The sequence below is a fragment of the Callithrix jacchus genome, chromosome 11 (genome assembly GCF_049354715.1).
Source record: "Callithrix jacchus isolate 240 chromosome 11, calJac240_pri, whole genome shotgun sequence".
Taxonomy (NCBI): domain Eukaryota; kingdom Metazoa; phylum Chordata; class Mammalia; order Primates; family Cebidae; genus Callithrix; species Callithrix jacchus.
Window position 1 is genome coordinate 108,854,525 of NC_133512.1, and position 26,224 is coordinate 108,880,748.

At 39.2% G+C, this 26,224-nt stretch overlaps 1 protein-coding gene and 1 non-coding gene across 7 annotated transcripts in view; one reads left to right on the forward strand and one right to left on the reverse strand.

Annotated features, from left to right (window-relative positions):
• Positions 1 to 26,224, reverse strand: part of TRIM24 (tripartite motif containing 24) — a 123,184-nt gene that overhangs the window by 89,891 nt on the left and 7,069 nt on the right. The window lies entirely within an intron of this gene.
• Positions 3,984 to 4,087, forward strand: LOC118144015 (small nucleolar RNA U13). Its single transcript, XR_004728484.2, has one exon. It is a non-coding gene; the product is annotated as a small nucleolar RNA U13 (small nucleolar RNA).

Sequence of the window (26,224 nt, forward strand, 5' to 3'; positions counted from 1 at the left end):
AAGGAAATAAGTCAGACCAGAAAAAAACAAATATTGTATAATTCTATTTGCATGAGGTTCTAGAATAGGCAAATTCACAAGGACAGAAGGAAAGAGGAGCAGCGCAACAGTGGTTGTCAAGAACAAGCACCTTACCAAAGGTAGCAAAGGGAGCCAAGAAGGTGGTTGATCCATTTTCTTAGAAAGATAGGTATGATATGAAAGCTTCTGCTATGTCCAATCTAAGAAATATTGGAAAGACACTAGTCACCAGAACCCAAGAAACAAAAATTGCATCTGATCGTCTCAAGGGTCACGTGTTTGAAGTGAGTCTTGTTGACTTGCAGAATGATGAAATTGCATTTAGAAAATTTAAGCTGATTACTGAAGATGTTCAGGGCAAAAACTGCCTAACTTTCATGGCATGGGTCTTACCTCTTGACAAAATGTGTTCCATGGTCAAAAAATGGCAGACCATGATTAAAGCTCAGGTCGACATCAAGACTACTACTGATGGTTATTTGCTTCATCTGTTCTGTGTTGGTTGTACTAAAAAACCAACAATCAGATACAGAAGATCTCTTATGCTCAGCACCAACTGGTCTGCCAAATCCAGAGGAAGATGCTGGAAATCATGACCTGAGAGGTGCAGACAAATCACCTGAAAGAAGTGGTCAATACATTGATTCTGGATAGCATTGGAAAAGACATAGAAAAGGCTTGCCAATCTATCCTCTCCATGATGGCTTTAGTAGAAAAGTAAAAATGCGGAAGAAGCCCAGATTTGAACTGGGAAAATTCATTGGAGCTTCATGGTGAAGGTAGTCGTTCTGGGAAAGCCACTGGGGATGAGATCAGTGCTAAAGTTCAATGACCTGATGGATATGAACCACCAGTCCAATAATCTGTTTTCAAATTGTGGCAAATAAAATGTTCTATTTGTGAAAGTAGGAAAGGGGTTACTAGGGACCAGGAGGAAGGGGCAATAGGGAGTAGTTCTTGCTTAATGGGTAAAGAAGTTCTGCTCAGGATGATGAAAAAATTCTGGAAATAGTAGTGAAGGTTACAGAAAACAATGAATGTTCTTAATGCTACAGAATTATGTATTTGAATGATTAAAGTATCAAATTTTGTTATGTATATTTTACCACAATAAAGTATTCAGAACATTGATAAGGCAAAGTAAAATATGCTCAAATAGAATAAAATTAATAAAATAAAATTATTAATTTTTTTTCAAATAAACCAATAAAATTGAAAATCCATATTGAGGAAAGAGAAATAGAGAAGCTATAAAATCAGCACCAGGAATGAAAAAGAAAATTCCATAACTTTAGATGACACAGACAATTTCCAAGAGGTTATTATCAACTACCTATATCAATAAAATTGAAAATGTACAGATTCCTAGAAAAAAAGAAACTGTCTACCTAAGTCTATCAAGTGGAAGAGTCCTATAAATAAACCTTTAAGAAAATTGAATCCAGAGTTTAAATCTTCCCACAAAGAAAAGCCCAGTCCCTGACTGGTACCATATATTCAAGAAATATACTTTAATTCCAATATTGCACAAATTCCTTCAGGGAAATAAGTAGCACTCTGTAATCCATTTTATGAGGTTCGCCTAACTCTACAAGAAAACTCGCAAGGGCAGTATTACAAAGAAAAACCACAGGCCAAGGTAATTCATAAACACAAAAGCAATAAAACAAAGTATTAGCAAACCACATACTACAGCATGTGAAAAGTATAATATACCATCACTAAGCAGACTTCTGCCTAGGAAAGTAAGGTTATTTTACTATTAGAAAATCAATTCTTAGAACTCAACACCTAACAGATTAAAGGAATTATGCTTTCACTAGATAAATAAGAAAAAGTATATTTAAAAAAAATCTAAGGGTAGGCATGGTGGTCAGCCTCCGAAAGTGTAATCCCAGCACTTTGGGAGGCCGAGGTAGGTGGAGTGCCAGACCAGTCTGACCAACATAGTGAAACCCCATCTCTACTAAAAATACAAAAATTAGCTGGGCATGGTGGCACATGCCTGTAATCCTAGCAACTCAGGAGGCTGAGGCAGGAGAATTACTTGAAGCAGGGAGTTGGAGGTTGCAGTGAGCTGAGATCATGCCCTTACACTCCAGCCTGGGCAACAAGAGCAAAATTGTCTTAAAAAAAAAAAAAAATCTATTCATGATCAAAAAGATGACACATAGACACACACACAGACAGACACACACCCTCTGTAAATACCAGGAAATAAATGGGGGGAGTATATGGCCTAGAACTGAGGTTCGATATTATGTACTGCATTGGTTCTGGTAAAATTGGGAGGACCTTAAATAGCCTAATCACAAGTTCTCCCCATTCTACTTCCATACATAAGGTCCCTTAACCAAATACTTTATTAAAGTGACCAGGCACAATTTCTGCTTATGCTTAAATATTGAGTTTCAGTTCCTTGCCAGTCTACAGAATTATTCACACAAGCCAATCACATCCTCCTGTGGGAACCAGGGGCATCCCACTTTTATGATACTACATAAAACACTACCTTCCACAGTCCATGTTTACTCTGTCCCAAGTGCAACCATCACATGGCCCTGCCTGTCAATGTATTGTCTTTCCCAGGGCTATATAAGTCTATGTGACTAACAAACTGCTGTCAATTTCCTCTGTCCAGTCTCAGATGTTATGTATCGGGCCAACCTCATAACCCTAGGGCAGGAATCCCTCCCTCACCAAAGGGAATATCTATACGCTTATAAAATATCTGTATAAAATCCTATGGCAAACTTCCCATTTAATGGCATAATGTTGAAGCTTCCTTTCTGAGATCAGAAATAAAATAAAAATATCCACTGGCTTGACTTTTATTCAGCAATGGAGAGTTTAGCCAGCATGATAAAGCAAGAAAAAGAAAAGGCATAAAAATTGAAAATAATAAAATAAACATTGTCATTATTCACAGATGACATGATTACATTTAAGAGAAGCCAAACAAAGCTACAGAGAAATTACTAGAACTAGAAAGATTCAACAAAAATTATTGAAAAAAAAAAAATTTAAGACATTTGGGGCCAGGCCCACTGACTAATGCCTAGAATCCCAGCACTTTGGGAGGCCAAGGCCAGAGGAGTGTAGGGATTTCAGACCGGCCTGGGGAACAGAGTGAGACCCCACCTCTACAACAATGTGCAAAAATTAGCTGAACATAGTGGTGCATGCCTGTAGTCTCAGCTATTTGAGAGGCTGAGGTGAGAAGATCACTGAACCCAGGAAGTTGAGCCTGCCGTGAGCTGTGATTGTGCCACTGCATTCCAGCCTGGATGACAGAGCAAGACTGTGGCTCAAAAACAAAAACAAAAACAAATTAAGAAACAAAATAAGGCTGGGCACGGTGGCTCAAGCCTGTAATCCCAGCACTTTGGGAGGCCGAGGCGGGTGGATCACGAGATCAAGAGATCGAGACCATCATGGTCAACACGGTGAAACCCCATCTCTACTAAAAATACAAAAAAAATTAGCTGGGCATGGTGGCGTGTGCCTGTAATCCCAGCTACTCAGGAGGCCTGAACCCAGGAGGCAGAAGTTTCGGTGAGCCGAGATCGCACCATTGCACTCCAGCCTGGGTAACAAGAGCAAAACTCTGTCTCAAAAAAAAAAAAAAAAAAAAAAAAAAAAAAACAATATATATTTGGGCCAGAAATGGTGGCCAAAAGCTGTCAGCACTTTGGGAGGCCAAAGTGAGAGGACCACTTGAGTCCAGGAGTTCAAGACCCACCTGGGCAACATAGTGAGACACTATCTCTACAAAAATTAATAAAAAGGAAAAAAAACCCCACACATTTGTATTCATTTTACCAGGAACAAAAAGGTAGAATGAAGTAGATTACCATTTACAGTAGTACCTATAAAGTACCTAGAAAAACCTTAAGAGAAGACATGGAAAATCCCAATGGGAATAAATATACTTAACAAATCGCTAAAGAAAGCATAATAAGATCCCTTTGTAGTTCATAAGCATGATGATCAGGTTTTCAGGCACATGTGTGCGATGTGTCTCCCTCAAACTTTGTTAGGATGCCAGCAAGCTACCCATCAGACTTGAAAGAAAAAAAAAGCAAAATAAGAGATATTTTCCCCACATTGATTTATCAATTTTTCATAATCCCAATTAATATCCTATCACATTTTCTGTGAAATCCAATAGGTGAATCCTTATGTAATAATTTGAATACCAAAAAAAATAATTAGAAACTTCTGAAAAATAATTACATGTAGTGGTGAGGGAAAACATAAGGACTTGCTTTACCAGTTATCAAAAACTATTGTAAAGAGAATGTGGGCCAGGCAGTGGCTCATGCCTGTAATCCCAAGACTGAGGCTGGAGGACTGCTTGAGGTCAGGAGTACAAGACCAAACTGGGCAACATAGCAAGACCCTTTCTCTAAAAGGAAAAAAAAGTGTGGTACTGGTGCAGGTAGTAACAAATAGATTAATAGATCAAAACTGCCTGAGAAAGAGAAATCAGCTGCTAAGAAAGAAACAGACTCATGCATAAATAATTTATAGGCACAGTGGTGTAGAGCACTGGGAAATGCTGTGAAACTGGACTGCAAACTCACCATATATATATAAATCAACTGCAGATGAAACAAAAATCCAAATGTGAAGGGCAAACTACAGAGCTTTTAAAAGAAAATATTTTCTTTTTGTTTTTCCTTTTCTTTTTTGGAGGCAGGGTCTTGCTCCATTACTCAGGCTGGAGTGCTAAGATCAAGGCTCACTTCAGCCCCAACTCCTGGGTCCAAGCAATCTTCCCACATTAGCCTCCCAAGTATTGGGATCACAGGCTTGTGCCACCATGCCTGGCTGTTTTGTTGTTGTTGTTGAGACAAGTTCTCCCTATGTTTCCCAGGCTGGTCTCAAACTCCTGGACCCAAGCGATCCTCCCACCTCAGCCTCCTCAAGTACTGGGGTTACAGATGTGAGCTATAGCACCCAGTGCTGTAGGGTCTTAAAACAAGAGTGCTGGCCGGGCGCAGTGGCTCACGCCTATAATCCCAGCACTTTGGGAGGCTGAGGCAGGTGGATCACGAGATCAAAAGATCGAGACCATCCTGGTCAACAAGGTGAAACCTCGTCGCTACTAAAAATACAAAAGTTAGCTGGGCATGGTGGTGTGCACCTGTAGTCCCAGTTACTCGGGAGGCTGAGGCAGGAGAATTGCTTGAACCCAGAAAGTGGAGGTTGCGGTGAGCCGAGATCACGTCATTGCACTCCAGCCTGGGTAACAACAGCGAAACTCCGTCTCAAAAAAAAAAAAAAAGAGTGCTTATCACAAAGATTCATAAAAAGGACCCTATAAAAATGGCAAATGGAATGGAAGAATAGCGAGAATATAAAATAACTTCTATTAAAATTAAAATAGCCAGACATGGTGGTGCATACTTGTCATCCCAGCTATTTGGGAGGCTGAGGCAGAAGGATTGCTTGAGCCCAGGAGTTTTGAGACCAGCCTGGACAACATAGCAAGACCAAGTCTCATAAAAAAATAACTCTTTAAAACATGAAAAAGGAAAAAAAAAGTTTAACCCAACAAAAAGACAAAATAGGAGAGACTCGAACAAGTACTTCACAATAGCTAAAATCCAAATGATGAATATGAAAATTGCTCAACTTAACTGGTACTTAGGAAAAGCTTCTCAGATCCCAATAAATTAACAGGAAACACCCACAAGATTGCCGAAAGATAAAAAGACTGATAACACAAAATGTTAGTGAGCATCTACATCTCAGTCAACAGGAACATAAATGAACTGCTGGTGGGTATATGAGAGATGGTAAAAGTTAACTTGAACGTTCACCTTCTCTTATGATCAGGAATTCTGCTTTAGAGTGTATTAATAAAAATAAAATTAAAATAACACCAAAACCTCAGGACTCACATACATGAATAGCAGGATATATTAACAAGAATGTCAGTAGCTTCATTGTTTAAAAAAAAAAAGCCAAAAACAAGCAACATTTCCAATACACAGCAACAACGGAATGGAAAAACTGTGGTATATTTGCGCAATGTATTTACAGCATTAAAAATGAATAAACTATAGCTATATGCAACAACATGGATGACCCCTTCAACGTTAAATGAAGACAGGAAGAAATAAAATATACCAGCACCATTCCTTTCAAACAAAGTCCCAAAACAGACAAAGCTAAGTTAAAGCATTTGCCATAAAGTAAATGAAGGAACTGTTAACATAAAAGTGGAGCAGGGGAGGGATAGCCTAGGGAGAAATGCCAAATGTGGGTGAAGGGGAGAAAGGAAGCAAAACACACTGCCATATGTGTACCTACGCAACCGTCTTGCATGTTCTGCTCATGTACCCCAAAACCTAAAATGCAATAAAAAATTAAAAAAAAAAAAAAAAAAAAAAAAGTAGAGCAGGCCAAGTGCAGTACCTCACACTTGTAATCCCAGCACTGGGAGACTAAGGTGGTAGGACTGTTTGAGTTCAGGGGTTCAAGACCAGCCTGGGAAATACAGGGAGACATTGTCACTACGAAAAAAATTTTTTTAAACTTGAATATTCAGGCATGGTGGCACATGCCTATAGTCCCAGCTTACTCAGGAGGGTATGGCTGGAGGAGTACTTGAACCCAGGAGGTAAAAGCTGCAGTGAGCCATGATTGCAGCACTACACTCTAGCCTAGGTGACAGAGCAAGACCCTGAGACACGCACGCGTCCGTGCGCGCGCGCGCGCGCGCACACACACACACACACACACACATTGGGCAAATGGTTACCTTCTAAGGGAGAAGGAAAAAGATAAAAATATAGCAGACCAGAAACTTCTGGGGGTAATGGCAATGTGTGTTTCTTGACCTAAGTGGTGGTTACATAATTATTCACTTAATGTGTTAATTGTACATGTGTTTCCCTCACACTTTTTTAAATGCTTGAGCATCCTGAGTTTTCAGTTCATGGCGGAGAGACCTCTTCAACAAAAATGAGAAGACACCCTCAGAGACAGGAGGAACAATTAGGAAGCAGCTGAAATGACCTTAGGAAATAAAGATGGCTTGAACTAAGAAGACAAAAAGAAGACAACAGAGCTCTGAGATGTAGAACAGAGAAATAACACAATTTATTAAAGGAATGTTAGTTTTTTTTAAAAAAAAGTCAAGGATGGAGCCTTAACTTTTAGTCTTTTTAATCTCTATTAAAATAATTAATTAATTGGCAGCTGGAGACTGGCTCACACCTATAATCTCAGCACTTTGGGAAGCTGAGGTGGGCGGATCATGAGGTCAAGAAATCAGGAACATCCTGGCCAACATGGTGAAACCCCATCTCTACTAAAAACATAAAAATTAGCTGGGCATGGTGGTACATGCCTATAGTCCCAGCTGCTCCAGAGGCTAAGGCAGGAGAATCACTTGAACCTAGGAGGCGGAGGTTGCAGTGAGCTGAGGTTGCGCCACTGCACTCCAGCCTGGCGACAGAGCAAGACTCCATCTCAAAATCATCATCACCATTATTATTAATTGAGAGGCCACTATGCTGAGACATCCATAGCACCTTGGGTTCCTACTTAAGCAAAAAGATACCAAACTTCTTCAGAAACCAACAGCTAACCTCTTGTGACTATATGAATCAGAAACTGCCAACTAGCCTCTAACTAGGTACTTCCCATTGTCTTGATGCCAAGAACACCTTATACAAGTTTCCCACTCCTGCCCCTTCTATGGAGCACTGAGCTGCTTGCTCAACTGATACTGCCTATTCATGAATCCATGAGTTCCAAAACAAGCAAAAGCTATCTGGGTGTGGTGGCATGCACCTGTAGTCCCAGCTACTCAAGAGGCAGGATTACTTGAGCCCAGGAGATAAAGGCTGAAGTGACATGTGTTTGTACTACTGCACTCTATAGCCTGGACAGAGCAAGACCCTGCCTCAAAAAAATAAAAAATAAAAATAAAAAGACAGGGTTTTTACTATGCTGCTCAGACTGGTCTTGAACTCCTAGCCTCAAGTGATCCTCCTGCCTCAGCCTCCCAGAGTGCTGGGATTACAGGCATGGACCACCATGCCCAGACTAAAATAATTTACCCTGGCCTATAATATTAATAAATATACTCAGTTTACTTTATACTAATACGTAAACTTTTAAATATAACATTATCTTTTTAAATTATAACATTCCAAGATTTATAAAACACAAGAATTACATGCCCAGCCTTACAGTGGAAAATGTAGGCAAGCACCCATGCCAAAAATCTCTTTCCCTCCTTATCCTCCTGACATTTATCTTAGTTTTCCAACAAATTTATAAATTTAGTTGGAAATTTGATAAATGAAACAAATATATATTTATATATTATGAACATTTAATAATATTCACAACTGAGCTGCAGAGCATAGTACACTATTTCCTTTCTCAAGCAAGTTCATTCTCAAATTTAACAGTTGCCTACATTAAAAATCTGCTTAGTTTTTAAGTATTTATCACTTTCCAACAGAACTGCAAATCCTTTTCAATATGTTCGAATATATCAGCTAATCAAAGAGTTTTACATTTGTGCCCTCAGATGTATCCTCCTTCGAAATCTGAAGTCCTTCTTCCAGCTCCAAACCTTTTCAAGCCTGCTACAAGCAGGAACTTTCCTTCATCATTATCCTGGGAATTCCTATGCCTAATGATATTGCCACAAGTATCTATTTGTTTTACCTCACGTGAAATCTGAATAGTTTCAAAATACCAACATACCATTAAGAACATACCACTGAATGCAATATAAGCTTTTTTGTGCTTATAATATAGCATACTAGGTATGCACAATCAATATTGTGATTGAAAAACCAGTTTCAAAAATCCTTTACTATGTAGGTAAAACTATCTGGTTGATACAGAACAATGTTCATTTGTTTTTGTTTGCTGGGGAAGCAGGGGAGTTACATATGTTTTTATTTGTTTGGAACTATGTAAATATTTTATGTAACTAAAGTCATTACTGTGAACTGATTACATTTACAGATCTAATTTTCTTCTCTAATTCCTTCCCAATTTTTTCTTCCCCCACTAGCAGCCATTTTTAGGTACTTATTCTTCCATTGTTTGTTTGAGATGGAGTCTCTCTCTGTCTCCCAGGCTGAACCTGGATCTCTGCTCACTGCAACCTCTGCCTTCTGGGTTCAAGCAATTCTCCTGCCTCAGCCTCCCAAGGTGTGGGATTCTAGGTGAGAGCCACCATGCCCAGCCTCTATTGTTTATTTATAAATATAAGCACTATTTTCTCTTTCTTCTTCTTATTGTCACAGAAATACTGTTGCTTTAGATCCTTTCAGTGGATAGAGCTAAGAAACATACACACTCTCACACACACACACACACACACACACACACACAGCAGATAATACACATTCTTCTTCACCTCATTTCTACTTAACAATACATCATGGAATTCACTCCACAGCAGTAAGTATATTTCTTTTTCATTCCTTTTTCACATCTGCAAAGTAATATATACCATAGTTTATTCCACCAGTCATTTACTGCTGGTCATATCAATCTTTCATTATTATCAACAGTGCTACAAATAATTCTGTGCACACTTCACTTTATTCTTTTGCATCTGTATCTCTGAGATATATTTCTAGAAGTGGAGGTTGCCAGGTCAATGAGGAAATGCATTTGCATTTTGCTAGATATTGCCAAATTCCCTTCCAGTTTGCATCCTTCATTCCCACCAGCAATATAATGGATTATCTTCCTTTCCCCAGTTTCACCCAAAAAGTATAATGCCAAAGTACAATGCTGTACCTATTTTGGGGGAAAATTTAAAGAGTTTTCTTTGTACCTCAATATCATTTTTCATGAGCATCCCATGTGCATTTACAAAAATTTATAATCTCTTACACGCAATAGATAACCCTAAGATCTACCTTTCAATTCTGTTATTTAGGGCCTCAGTAGCCTAAAAGTTTTTGTTCCCTTGATCTACCTTGAACTGAGATGGATTTTAGGTCTTTTATTATTTATATGTTCCTAATTCTCAACGACTCATCTGAAGTTTTTTATTATTTATTTATTTATTTATTTTTTTGAGACGGAGTTTCGCTCTTGTTACCCAGGCTGGAGTGCAATGGCACGATCTCGGCTCACCGCAACCTCCGCCCCCTGGGTTCAGGCAATTCTCCTGCCTCAGCCTCCTGAGTAGCTGGGATTACAGGCACGCGCCACCATGCCCAGCTAATTTTTTGTATTTTTAGTAGAGACAGGGTTTCACCATGTTGACCAGGATGGTCTCGATCTCCCGACCTCGTGATCCACCTGCCTCAGCCTCCCAAAGTGCTGGGATTACAGGCTTGAGCCACCACGCCCGGCTATTTATTATTTATTTTTATGAAAGCTGTCATAAATATCCATGTACCCAATATAACATATCTTCATTATGGACTGCAGCTTATAGCATTATAATGTGTCCTACCTCCTTAATGATCTCTGGCCTTTTACCTTGTGTAAAATAACTATAATAGCTCCTTTTTATTATATTTGCCTGGCATATCTTTGCCCAACCTCTTAATCTTTGAGTTTTTTGGTTTTGCAGATATATCTATTACATAAAACACAGATTTGGGCTGGGTGCAATGGCTTACACCTGTAATCACATCACTTTAGGATGCTGAGGCAGGTGGACCACTTGATGTCAAGAGTTCAAGACCAACCTGGCCAACATGGCAAAACATCATCTCTACCAATAATACCAAAAATTAGCTGGGTATGGTGCATTGTGCTTGTAGTCCTAGCTGCTTGGGAGGCTGAGGCAGGAGAATCGCCTGAACCCTGTAGGTTGCAGTGAGATCACAACACTGCACTCTAGCCCAGGTGACAGATTAAGACTCAGTCTCAAAACAACAGCAAGAAAGCAAAATCACAGAGTTGGATTTTGCTATGTTAACCTAAAACTATTTTTTCTCTTAATAGGCCAGTTAAGCCTATTATTTACTAAGATCTCTATGTAGTCTCAATTCTGTCACTGAGAATATATAAGTTATTTCATTGCATTTGTTTCTTTAGCTCTCCTTTCTGCACCTCTCCACCTCCTCCCTCCCCCTGCCAATACTTCTATTGTTATCTAGAAAGGTTTGGGCTTTTGCCCAAATGGTTAGCTTTATATAATATCCTTCCTTAAGTCCTCTCTTTGTTAGACACTGTCTTTTTATTCCCTAGTATGAGCAACATAGAAATTAGTTCCATCCTTCCCCCCTCACCATCCCCACACAATATCACACAGCATTTATTTAAAATAATAATATCCCTTTATGCCCTGGTTAAGTTTTATAAGGCAATCAATCAATGAGCCTATTAAACCATTTCTTGGTTGTGTGAAACTTAATTCTCTAACAGCTTCCTCAGGAAGTATTCACATAAATTTTATTCCTTATGCTCCTGAATAACTTATTATCTCTACATTGTTGGGGAAGGAACAAGTACATACTACTTTGTCACCCCTTTTCTCTGTCATTAAATTTCATTCTACAGCTAGAAACAGGATTCCCTGCAGAACTGTTTTCCTGATGACATAAGATCTCTTGGCTTTAATACAGACACAACAGCATGATATTAGTGTAAAGATATACAAAAAGACCAATGGAACAGAAGAGAGTCCAGAAATAAACACAGACGTGCATGGACAATTGATTTTTGACAAAGACAATGCAGGAGAAAGAACAGTCCTTTCAATGTTGCTAGAAAAACTGCATATCCAAATATAAAATGAACTGGATCCATATCTCATACCACATGCCAACATTAACTCAAAATGGACCATAGATCTAAACATAAACCTCAAAACTATGGTACTTCCAAGAAGAAACCAGAGGAGAAAATACCTGTGTTAAAGAAGTATTTCTTAAATATGGCACAAAAGAATAATCCATAAAAGGTAAACTGGATTTCACCAAAATAAGGAAATGGGGCTCCTTAGAGAGCTGGCATAGAAAAAGCACAAGATAAATCTAGAAATCCTTGTTTTGCCAGGAAATAAGAAAGTGCTCAATTGGGTGCCGTGGCTCATGCCTGTAATCCTAGCACTTTGGGAGGCTAAGGAAGGAGGATCGCTTGAGCTCAGGAGTTTGAGACCAGACTGAGAAATGTAGGAAGACCATGTCTCCACAATAAAAATTAAAATTAGCCGGGTTTGGTGGTACGTGCCTGTGGTCCCAGCTACTTGAGAGGCTCAAGTGGGAGGATCACTAGTGAGCCATGACCGTCAACTTTTAGAGGTTTCTATTGTCCAAATTAGGGCAATTTGACTATCAAAAGAAGAAATGGTTATAACATACTAAAATATTTCATAAGCCCACGATAGATAAATGGAAAAAGAAATGGTTATCCATACAGCAGACTATCAACTAGTAAGCATAGAATGACAGAAACATCATTTTGTACTATCACAGTAATAACTGATAAAGGCAAGAATCAGTGGATGTCAACCTAAGTTTTTTGGGAACCAAATATTCATGCAGATTCCAAAGTATCTACTAAAAGGATATTTGTTAATTTGAAAAGGAGGGGAGGAGATATCTTTAGACTGAAGAAATCCGGCAGTCTCACCACCTTAAACAAGTGATCAAAGCCAACACTAACAAGGGGACAGAGTAACAATGTGTTTCCTAAAATGTAAAGCACTGAAAAAGACAAATCACTTTTGCCCAAAATGATGCATCAGTCTGGATACAGTAGAGAGAAACCACACATTAATTTGAAATAAAGTTTAACATAAGGAGTTATTATTATCTTTTTTTTTTGAGACAGAGTCTCACTCTATTGCCCAGGCAGGCTGGAGTGCAGTGGCGTGATCTCAGCTCATTGGAGCCTCTGCCTCCTGGGTTCAAGTGACTCTCCTATCTCAGACTCCTGAGTAGCTGGGACGACAGGCGTGTGCCACCACACCTGGCTAATTTTTGTATTTTTTGTAGAGATAGGATTTCACCACATTGGCCAGTCTGGTCTCTTGGTGATCTGCCCACCTCAGCCTCCCAAAGTGTTGGGATTACAGGCGTGAGCCACTGCACTCAGTCAACATAAGGAATTATTAACCACTGCAAGGGATCGAACGGGAGGCTAAGGCAGAAGGACTGCTTGAGTCTAAGAGTTCAACCAGACTAGCAAAGTGAGGCCCCATCTCTGTAAAAAAAAAAAAAATTTTAAAGCTTGTGTCACAATGTAAACGAATCAAAATCATTTAGTTCAGCTGACATTTGGTTCAGCTGGATGAAGGAAACAGTACACTGGTTAACATTCTGTAGCAAGCTCCTAATCTTATTTCAGACCCTTGTTTCAGTTCATGGACCATCACTTGAGTAGCACTGCCCTAAAATACCCTGCTTCAAAAAGATGCTAGATAGCACTGTAAGACAGACAGGTATCACTATTAATTCATGGTATCTAGCAGCAAACAAGTCTTAACACAACCTGCACTAACACTACATTTTATTGGTCAACTTCAAAACTCCCTTCTCAACCTTGTTTGACTCCTGTTACCCTCTCAACTCTCAGTAGATGACCTCACTTTCTATTTAAGGGAGAAATCAGCGCACGGCTCAGAATACAGAAATTCCATCCATTTTGAAGACACACAAACCTCTATTTAACACCTATTCTTACCTTCTCTCCTCTTTTCAAGAAAGTATGTCTCCTATCCAAAGTCACCAATCTCTACCCATGCCTTAGATCAATGCCTGCCTTCTCAGAAGCCTCACACATGTACAAATTTTTATTATTACATTCAATAGTTCTTGTGGATCCTTTCTATGTCCATTTAAAGTGCTTAAGCCAAGCCAGGCGCAGTGGCTCACACCTATAATCCCAGCACTTTGGGAGTCCAAGGCGGGTGAATCACGAGGTCAAGAGATCGAGACCATCCTGGTCAACAAGGTGAAACCCCATCTCTACTAAAAATACAAAAATTAGCTGGGCATGGTGGTGCGCGCCTGTAGTCCCAACTACTCGGGAGGCTGAAGCAGGAGAATTGTTTGGTTGCGGTGAGCCGAGATCATGCCATTGCACTCCAGTCTGGGTAATAACAGTGAAACTCTATCTCAAAAAAAATAAATGAATAAAAATAAAGTGCTTAAGTATCTCTGATTTATAAAAAAAGAAAATAAGAAATCTTCCTCAACTTCATATTGTTTTTTCTCCCCTTAAGTACTGCCTTATCCCCTTCCTCCCCACTTCAGAGTTGTCTAAACTTTCCAATTGTGTCTCTTCATCTCCCTCCCATTGTTTAACCTAATCTGGCTTCCACTATCTCTCAACCTATATGTTTATCCATGGTTGGTTTTTTTTTTCTTTTCGGTCTTCTCTTACTTGACCTTGCAGAAGGAGCATGACCCTGTAAAACACTGCTGCCTTTGCTAAGACATGCCAGGAGACTCTTCACTCATAATCAAAATAAAATATCTTCTGGTAGTCAGGATTCCTAACTCCTATAGAAGACATTTTTCTTTTAAATTTATTATACTAGGCCAAGTGTGGTGGCTGACACCTGTAATCCCAGCACTTTGGGAAGCCAAGGTAAGGGGATCACCTGAGGTCAGCAGTTCGAGATCAGCCTGGCCAGCATGGTGAAACCCCATCTCTACTAAAAATACAAAAATGACCTGAGTCTGTGGTGTGCCCCTGCAATCCCAGCTGTTGGGGAAGCTGAGGCACAAGAATCACTTAAACCTAGGAGGCAGAGGTTGCAGTGAGCCAAAATTGTACCACTGCATTCCAGCCTGGATGACAGAGTGAGACTCTGCCTCAAAATAAATAAATAAATACAAAATAAAAATGTATTGTGAGATGACAACCTAAGATTATTTATACTAGAAAAAAAATCAGAAGAAAGTCCTTAGAGAAATAAGGTGGTTTCATAATATAAGATGATAGGGCATTTGGCCAGGCGCAGTGGCTCACGCCTATAATCCAAGCACTTTGGGAGGCTGAGGTGGGTGGATCACGAGGTCAAGAGATCGAGACCATCCTAGTCAACAAGGTGAAACCCCGTCTCTACTAAAATTACAAAAAATTAGCTGGGCATGGTGGTGCGCGCCTGTAGTCCCAGCTACTCGAGAGGCTGAAACAGGAGAATTGCTTGAACCCAGGAGGCGGAGGTTGTGGTGAGCCAAGATCACGCCATTGCACACCAGTCTGGGTAACAAGAGCAAAATTCTGTCTCAAAGAAAAAAAGGTTTTTGAAAGACTGGTTCACCCCAACCTAGCAAGGCAGGCCCATATTCAAATCCAGGAAATACAGAGACCACCACAAAGATATTCCTCAAGAAGAGCATCCCCAAGGCACATAATCGTCAGATTCACCAGGGTTGAAATGAAGGAGAAAATGCTAAGGGCAGCCAGAGAGAAAGGTCGGGTTACCCACAAAGGGAATCAGACTCACAGCAGATCTCTCGGCAGAAACACAAGCCAGAAGAGAGTGGGAGCCAATATTCAACATCCTTAAAGAAAATAACTTTCAACCCAGAATTTCATATCCAGCCAAACTGAGCTTCATAAGTGAAGGAAAAATAAAATCCTTTGCGAACAAGCAAGAACTCAGAGATTTTGTCACCACCAGGCCTGCTTTACAAGAGCTCCTGAAAGAGGCACTACACATAGAAAGAACAACCAGTACCAGCCACTCCAAAAACATATCAAATGCTAAAAAGCATCAACAAAATGAAGAATCTGCATCAACTAATGAGCAAAACAGCCAGCTAGAATCAAAATGGCAGTATCAAATTCACACATAATGATATTAACCCTAAATGTAAACGGGCTAAATGCACCAATCAAAAGACACAGACTGGCAAATTGGATAAAAAACCAAAACCCATCGGTGTGCTGTATCCAGGAAACCCATCTCACATGCAAGAATACACAAAGGCTCAAAAAAAAGGGATGGAGGAAGATTTACCAAGCAAATGGAGAGCAAAAAAAAAAGCAGGAGTTGCAATTCTCATATCTGATAAAATAGACTTTAAAGCAACGAAGATCAAAAGAGACAAAGAAGGACATTACATAATGGTAAAAGGATCGCTACAACAAGAAGAGCTAACGATCCTAAATATATATGGACCCAATACAGGAGCACCCAGATATATAAGGCAAGTTCCTAATGACTTACAAAGAGACTTAGACTCCCACACAATAATAGTGGGAGACTTTAACACTCCACTGTCAATATTAGACAGATCAACCAGACAGAAAATTAACAAGGATATCCAGGACTTGAACTCAGACCTGGAACAAGCAAACCTGATAGACATTCACAGAAGTTTCTACCCCAAATCCGCGGAATATACATTCTTCTGAGCACCACATCACACCTACTCGAAAACTGACCACATAATTGGAAGTAAAGCACTCCTCAGCAAATGCAATACAACTGAAATCATAACAAACAGTCTCTCAGACCACAGTGCAATAAGTTAGAACTCAGAATTCAGAAACTAACTCAGAACCACACAGCCTCATGGAAACTGAACTGGCTCTTGAATGTTGATTGGATAAACAATGAAATGAAGGCAGAAATAAAGAAGTTCTTCGAAACCAATGAGAACGAAGACACAACATACCAGAATCTCTGAGACACATTTAAAGCAGTCTCAGGAGGAAAATATATAGCAATAAGTGCCCACATGAGAACAGTGGAGAGATCCAAAATTGACACCCTATTTTCAAAATTGAAAGAGCTAGAGGAGCAAGATAAAAAAAAACACAAAACCTAGCAGAAGACAAGAAATAACTAAGCTCAGAGCAGAACTGAAGGAGATAGAAACACGAAAAACCCTTCAAAAAATGCAAGAGCTGGTTTTTTGAAAAGATCAACAAAATAGACAGACCACTAGCCAGATTGATAAAAAAGAAGAGAGAATAACCCAATAGATGCAATAAAAAATGATAAAGGAGAAATCACCACAGATTCCACAGAAATTCAAACCATTATCAGAGAATATTACAAACAACTCTATGCACATAAACTAGTAAACCTAGAAGAAATGGATAAATTCCTGGACACTTGTGTCCTCCCAAGCCTAAACCAGGAGGAAGCCGAAACTATGAACAGACTAATAATAAGGTCTGAAGTTGAGGCAACAATTAAGAGCCCACCACACAAAAAAAGCCCAGGTCCAGATGGGTTCACAGCCAAATTCTACCAGACACACAAAGAGGAACTGTTACCATTCCTTCTGAAACTATTCCAAATAATCCAAAAAGAGGGAATCCTTTCGAAATCATTTTATGAGACCAATATCATCCTGATACCAAAACCCGGCAGACACTCAACAAGAAAAGAAAACTTCAGGCCAATATCCATGATGAACATAGACGCAAAAATCTTCAATAAAATACTGGCAAGCCGATTGCAACAGCACATCAAAAAGCTTATCCACCATGATCAAGTAGGATTCATCCTGGGGATGCAAGGCTGGTTCAACATACGCAAGTCTATCAATGTAATTCACCACATAAACAGAACCAAAAACAAAAACCACATGTTATCTCAATTGACGCAGAGAAGGCCTTTGACAAAATTCAACAGCCCTTTATGCTAAAAACCCTCAATAAACTCAGTATTGACGGAACATATCTCAAAATAATAAAAGCTATTTACGACAAACCAACAGCCAATATCATACTGAATGGGAAAAACTGGAAACATTCCCTTTGAAATCTGGCACTAGACAAGGATGCCCTCTCTCACCACTCCTATTCAATACAGTACTGGAAGTTCTAGCCAGAGCAATCAGCCAAGAAAAAGAAATAAAGGGTATTCAAATAGGAAGGGAAGAAGCCAAATTGTCTCTATTTGCAGACGACATGACAGTATATCTAGAAGACCCCATCATCTCAGCCCAAAAACTCCTGAAACTGATAAGCAACTTCAGCAAAGTCTCAGGACACAAAATCAGTGTGCAAAAATCACAAGCATTCCTATACACCAATAACAGACTTAAAGAGAGCCAAATCAAGAACAATCTGCCATTCACAATTGCTACAAAGAGAATAAAATACCTAGGAATACAACTAACAAGGAACGTAAAGGACCTCTTCAAGGAGAACTACAAACCACTGCTCAACGAAAAAAATAAGCTCAACAGATGGAGAAACATTCCATGTTCATGGTTAGGAAGAATCAATATCGTGAAAATGGCCACATTGCCCAAAGTAATTTACAGATTCAACGCTATCCCCATTAAGCTACCAATGACCTTCTTCACAGAACTGGAAAAAACCACCTTAAACTTCACATGGAACCAAAAGAGAGCCCACATAGCCAAGTCAATTCTAAGCAAAAAGAACACAGCAGGAGGCATCACACTACCGAACTTCAAACTATACTACAAGGCTACAGTAATCAAAACAGCATGGTACTGGTACCAAAACAGAGATATATATAGACCAATGGAACAGAACAGAGGCATCGGAAGCAACACAACATATCTACAACCATACAATCTTGGATAAACCTGACAAAAACAAGCAATGGGGAAAGGATTCCCTGTTTAATAAATGGTGTTGGGAAAACTGGCTAGCTATGTGCAGAAAGCAGAAACTGGACCCCTTCCTGACACCTTACACTAAAATTAACTCCAGATGGATTAAAGACTTAAACATAAGACCTGGCACCATAAAAACCCTAAAAGAAAATCTAGGCAAAACCATCCAGGACATAGGAGTAGGCAAGGACTTCATGACCAAAACACCAAAAGCATTGGCAACAAAAGCCAAAATAGACAAATGAGACCTAATCAAACTCCAAGCTTCTGCACAGCAAAAGAAACAGTCACTAGAGTGAATCGGCAACCAACAGAATGGGAAAAAATGTTTGCAGTCTACCCATCTGACAAAGCGCTGATATCCAGAATTTACAAAGAACTAAAACAGATTTATAAGAAAAAAAAAAAAAACAAGCCCATTCAAAAATGGGCAAAGGATATGAACAGACACTTTACAAAAGAAGACATACATGAGGCCAACAAACATGAAAAAATGCTCATCATCACTGGTCATTAGAGAAATGCAAATCAAAACTACATTGAGATACCATCTCACACCAGTTAGAATGGCGTTCATTAGAAAATCTGGAAAGAGTAGATGCTGGAGAGGATGTGGAGAAATAGGAACACTTTTACACTGCTGGTGGGAGTATAAATTAGTTCAACCATTGTGGAAGACAGTGTGGCGATTCCTCAAGGACCTAGAAATAGAAATTCCACTTGACCCAGCAATCCTATTACTGGGTATATATCCAAAGGACTATAAATCGGTCTACTATAAATCGTTCTACTATAAGGACACATGCACATGAATGTTCATTGCAGCACTGTTTATAATAGCAAAGACCTGGAACCAACCCAAATGTCCATCGATGATAGACTGGACTGGGAAAATGTGGCACATATACACCATGGAATATTATGCAGCAATCAAAAACAATGAGTTCGTGTCCTTTGTAGGGACATGGATGAATCTGGAGAACATCATTCTCAGCAAACTGACACAAGAACAAAAAATGAAATATCTCATGTTCTCACTCATAGGCGAGTGATGAACAATGAGAACACATGGACACAGGGAGGGGAGCAGTACACACTGGGGTCTATTGGGGGGAATAGGGGAGGGACAGAGGTGGGGAGTTGGGGAGGGATAGCATGGGGAGAAATGCCAGATGTGGGTGAAGGGGAGGAAGGTAGCAAATCACACTGCCACGTGTGTACCTATGCAACTATCTTGCATGTTCTGCACATCACATGTACCCCAAAACCTAAAATGCAATTAAAAAAAAAAAAAGACTAGTTCAAAAGCAAAAATACTCAGGCAATTCAGATAATAGTTTGTCATTTTAGACAAAAATATTTGAATATGTATTATACATATCCCATAGTACTAGTATATCCTATACATAATAAATCATATATGCATAAAACATACAAGGAATAAAATCAAGATGAAGTAAATATTTTTAAATGTCTCGCTAATCAAGATAGCTTCACACTACTGTCAACTAATGCTTTAAGTATACAGTTAAAGCATGGTCCATCATTTGTAATGGAGATGTCAGTCAATTTCAAAAAGTATTCTTGTTAATTTTGAACTTTTAGGCCAACTTCTTGTTAGATGTAGTTAGATAATCAGTTGTTAACTTTACAATAAAACTGGCAAGAGCCTATAAAGTGCCAGCACTGCCACTTTAATGCTATCGTACTTGCAAAGGAATACTATCCTTATCATAACTGAAAATAAGACTTCAAAGATTCAAATAATTTAAAGCTGGTGAAAAATTAATGCTCCATCAAATCCACACACCTGATAAAATGAAACACAAAACGAGACAATAACAGCTACAGCTTTCTATAGGACAGGGATCTCCTTGCCAGCTCATCTCTTTGTCAGCTAACTGCATACTCAAATCCCAAGAATGACAGGGATACATCCATCTACTCAAAACTGGTGAAGTTACAGACTTAAATGGAACCGTCTCTATGTTGTTAATTGAAACTGAGGATCACTTTTTATGCTTATTATACATGTGTCCTATATCCTACAACTTCGGGACTTCCCAAACTGCTGAACTTAAGGGGCTTTTGTGAGCAGCCTCCATATGGGACTTCCCTAGGAAATGAGATTAAGGGTTTTATGCCAGAGGCCTGGTAATGGCCTACCACAATCTTCTATTTTTGTTGTTGTTTGTTGTTTTTTTGAGAGGGGGTCTCATTCTGTCACCCAGGCTGGAGTGCAGTGGCATGGTCTCAGCTCACTGCAACCTCCGCCTCCCAGGTTCAAGCAATTCTCCTGCCTCAGCCTCCCAAGTAGCTGGGATTCCAGGCACACACCACCACGCCCAGCTAAGTTTTGTATTTTTAGTAGAGACAGGGTTTCACCCTGTTAGCCAGGCTGGTCTCAAACTCCTGACCTCATGATCTGTCCACCTCGGCTTCCCAAAATGCTGGGATTAGAGGCGTCAGCCACTGCGCCCTGACCTATAATCTATGTTTTGACAGCCATTTGGTTAAAAACAGATATTAAAACCCATAAACCTACTTATACAAGTACATATAAATTATGTTACAAAGGCTGGGCACGGTGTCTCACCTGCTTGAACGCAGGAGATGGAGGTTGCAGTGAGTCGAGATTGCGCCACTGCACTCCAGCCTGGTAACAGAGCGAGACTTTGTCTCAAAATAAAATAAAAATTATGTTACAATGTGTATGAGGGAAAAAGAAACAACAGAATCTGCAGTATCGAAATCCCATTGCCTCTAAGGCAGCTGTGTAGTTATACAGTACAAAGGACTGCCTGACTTGTGGAGAAAGGGGGACTTACAGGCAAATGTGGGTCAACATTCCAGTTCCTAAGGCACACAACCTTTGGTCCCATATATGTCAAGAGGACTCTTTTCTCCAACTCACACAAATACCATTTGGGCTTGAGGCAGCCTTAATTCCTTCTCTCTGGATACTCCATACAGCATATGTGAAATGTAATCACTTAACATACTTATTCATGTGACTGTGACAAACTACATATCAAGTACTTTAAAGCTCCATTTCTGAAAAGAAGTTCTAATGTCTTCCTTCGTGTTAGTGGATATTTTACCGCATAATATGGTATATTTTCCCCATGAAACAACGATCTAGACCTTTCCCACATGACCATTGTCCCGTATTAAAATTCCTTAACATCACATAGCACATAACATCACTCACCAGACATAGTGAATAAATTATAATGGCATTGTAGAATAAAATATAATGGCATTCAGTCATGCTATTTTGGAGACTACTGGTTTAAGCATGTGTTCAAAATGCAGGAGTAAAATTGAGAAAGGGGACCACGCATGGCAGCTCACACCTGTAATCCCTGCACTTTGGAAGGCAGAGGTGAGTGATCAACTGAGGTCAGCAGCTCGAGACCAACCTGGCCAACAGGATAAAACCCTGTTTCTACTAAAAATACAAAAAAATTAGCAAGGTGTGGTAGCATGTGCCTATAATCCCAGCTACTCAGGGATTAGCTGAGGCAAGAGAATTGCTTGAACCTGATTGGTGGAGGTTGTAGTGAGCCAAGATCCCCACTGCATAAGACACGGTTTCAAAAAAAAAAAAAGAAATTAAGAGGTCAAGGTAGAGAGAGATCCAAGATGGCTGACCACTAGCAGCTCAGGCTTGTAGCTCCCAGTGAAAGAAAGCGCAGAGAATGAGAGGACGCCACACTTTCAGAGGAATTTTTCTTGCACAAGGACCAGGAGATTCCCAGCGGAGGAGCCCCACCGGTCGCTAGCGCGACTCTTGTAGCCGGCTCTGCGGTTTTGCCGGTGCCCCGGCACGGCAGTTCTTGGTGCAGAGTAAACGCGACTGGTTCCCCTTTTGGCCGACGTTTGGAGCTGATTGAAGAAGGGATTCAGAAGGGAAGTCAGACGGGAGACTCCCGGACAGAAAAGCATCAAGAATCTTGATGCCGCTGTTTTAGCCAGCGCAGTGGGTTGCTCACATTTCGGCCCCGGGAATTAACAAGTTGGACGTCCACTAAGAGACCTAATTCAAAAGTTGGTAAGTACAAAGACGACAGGTGGATAAATTTACAATGATGGGAAGAAACCAGCGTAAAAAGGCTGTGAATACTCAAAGTCAGAATGCCTCTCCCTCTACAGAGGATCACAGTTCCTCATCAACAGGAGAACAAGGCCTGATGGAAAATGAGTGCATTCCAATAACAGAATTAGGCTTCAGAAGATGGATAATAAGAAACTTCTGTGAGTTAAAAGAATATGTTCTGGCCCAATGTAAAGAAACTAAGAACTTTGAAAAAAGATTTGACGAAATCCTAACGAGAATAGACAATTTAGAGGAATATAAGTGAATTAATGGAACTGAAGAATACTATATGAGAACTCCGAGAAGTATGCACAGGTTTTAACACTCGAATTGATCAATCAGAAGAAAGGATATCAGAAGTCGAAGACCAACTTAATGAAATGAAACGAGAAGACAAGATTAGAGAAGAAAAAGTAAAAAGGAATGAGCAAAGTCTCCAAGAAATATGGGACTATGTGAAAAGACCTAATTTACGTTTGATAGGTGCACCTGAATGTCATGAAGAAAATGAATCCAAGCTGGAAAGTATTCTTCAGGATATTACTCAGGAAAACTTCCCTAACCTAGAAAGGTGGGACAATACTCATTTCCAGGTAATACAGAGAACACCACAAAGATATTCCTCAAGTAGAGCAACCCCAAGACACATAATTGTTAGATTCACCAGGGTTGAAATAAAAGAAAATTCTAAGGGCAGCTAGAGAGAAAGGTCAAGTTACCCATAAAGGGAAGCCTATCAGACTTACAGCAGATCTCTCAGCAGAAACCCTACAAGCTAGAATAGAGTGGGGGTTAATATTCAATATCCTCAAAGAAAAGGATTTTCAACCCAGAATCTCATATCCAGCCAAACTAAGCTTTATAATGAAGGAAAAATAAAATTTTTCACGAACAAGCAAGCACTCAGAGATTTCATCACCACCAGGCCTGCTTTACAAGAGCTTCTGAAAGAAACACTACACACAGAAAGGAACAACCACTATCAGTCATCCCAAAAACTTACCAAAAGATAAAGAGTATCTCCATAATGAAGTATTTATATCAACTAATGGGCAAAATAGCCAGCCAGCATTAAATGACAACATTAAAATATTATCACAATACTCACAAATATTAATATTAATCCTGAATTTAAATGGATTAAACGCCCCAATCAAAGACACACACACACAAACTGAATTAAAAAGTCAAAACACATCGGCACTCTGTATCCAGATCCATCTCATAAGCAAGGACAACAAAGACTCAAAACAAAAGGTTGGAGGAAGACTCACCAATCAAATGGAGAGGAAAGAAAAAACAAACAAACAAACAAACAAAAAAAACAGGAGTTGTAACTTTCATCTCTGACAAAATAGACTACAATAGTAACCAAGACTAAAAGAAACAAAGAAGGACATTACATAATGATAAAAAGATCAATGCAACAACAGGAGTCAATGATCATAAATATATATGTACCCAATATAGGGGCACCCAGATATATGACAAGTTTTCAATGACTTATAAAGAGACTTGGACTCCCACACTAATGGCGGGAGAATTTGACACCACATTGTTAATATTCGACGGATCAATGAGAGAAAATTAACAGAGACATTTATGATTTGAACTCAGACCTGGAACAAGTAAACTCAGTGAATATTTATAGTATTCTTCACCCCAGGTCCACAGAACATACATTTTTTTTTAGTATCACATTACACTTATTTTGAAAGTGACCACATAAATGGAAGCAAATCACGCTTCAGCACTTGCACAGCATTTCACAGATTTAAACGAAATATTGGTTGGCTGTTTGTTATTTTCTTTCCTTATTCCTTCCTGTCTCCGCTGTTAAGCACAATCATCAGCATAAAAGAAGTTTTTAATACCTATTTCTAGATTGCATTCCAGCCCAGGCAATAGAGCAAGACTCCCGTCCTCTCTCCCCCTTTTCTCTTTCTCTTTCTTTCTTTAAAAAAAAAAAAAAAAAAAAAAAAAAAGAATAGACATTTAGAGTTGTAGAAAAAATAGACTTCAGAATTAGGTCTACACTTCTAAGGACAATATATTTTCAACAAACACCAAGGTAATTCAATAGAGAAAGGATACTCTTTTCAATTAATGGTGCTGGAACAACTATATCTCCATTGGCAAAAATGAAATAAAAAATGAATCTTGACCCATACCTCATACAAAATATAAAAACTAACTTGAAATTGATCATAGATTGTTGTAAACTATTAAACCTCCAGTAGAAAAGCATGGGAAAATATATTCATAAAGTTGGGGTAGAAAAAGATTTTTCAATAGAACATAAAAAACATAAAAAACTGATAAATTGAAGTTAATCAAAATAAAAATTTCTGCTTTTTCAAAGATACTGTTAAGAAAATGGAAAAGCAAAAAAAACAAAAGAGGTCAAGGTTACATTACACAAAGAAATTTGAGAAACTTGTGCATCTAGGTGATAGTTTAACTTCTTGAAGAAAAATTAAAAAGAGGGCCGGGTGTGGTGGCTCATGCCTGTAATCCCAGCACTTTGGGAGGCCGAGGCAGGCAGATCACGAGGTCAAGAGATGGAGACCATCCTGGCCAACATGGTGAAAACCCGTCTCAAAAAAAAAAAAATTAAAAAGAGAAACCTAGAGACCTAAGAATGAAAGTTTACAAATTACCCACATTTGGGTATATAAAAAAGGTACAATGAAATTAAAAAGCATTCTTCACACGTCAACTTTCCAGCAGGATAGAGTAACTAATAGTAAGACAAGCTTTCCTGCCATTAATTACCGTACATAACCAGGACAAATACATGAGACAACTTTTCAGACAATCGACAAAAGGCAATGCTGTAATCCTTGAGGCAAGAGAAAAGGCAATACTGTGATCCCTGAGGAAAGAGAAGCTCAGGTGAGCCCCCTAAATCTTGATTCTCTAACTGAGGACTATTGTGTGATCATGGTTCAGTGGAGCTACAGCCAACGCAGAACACAGCAAAGGAGCCAGAGAGATTCAGGGATTGTGAACCAGATGGAATATATAGGGCAAATCACTTGGGAGAAGGGAGCTGAACAGGGGAAGGGTGCCAGTAGTCTATGTAAGGGTTTTGTCAAGTCCTTGGCTGAAGGCTACTACACATGTGCAGAACAAGTCCATGAGAAGTTTACCAGAGAGTAGCTGCTAAGGGATTGAGAGAAGAGCAAAAATACTGGAGGCCAAGCAGAAACAAAGAGAAAATAAAAAGATGCCAGTCTTATAACCCTGACATACCAGCAATTATGCAAAATACAAATGGATTTAAAACAAGGAAAAATTAAAAGCTGGGATAAAAAACCAAGACAACTATATGCTATATACAAGAGACACTTAAAAAAGTTAGAAGTTAATGCATGGGAAAAATATACCATTTGAACAGATGAAAAAAAATGCCATCAATAACAAAGTAAACCATAACAAACCATTATAGGAAACAAAGAACATTTCACCTTAAAAAAGGGCAGGCAATTCATCAAAGCTTCAAAATACCTATAGCAAAAGCAAGTGAGGTATATCTCAAGAATGCAGGATTGGTTTAACATCTAAAAACCAATGTAATTCACACACA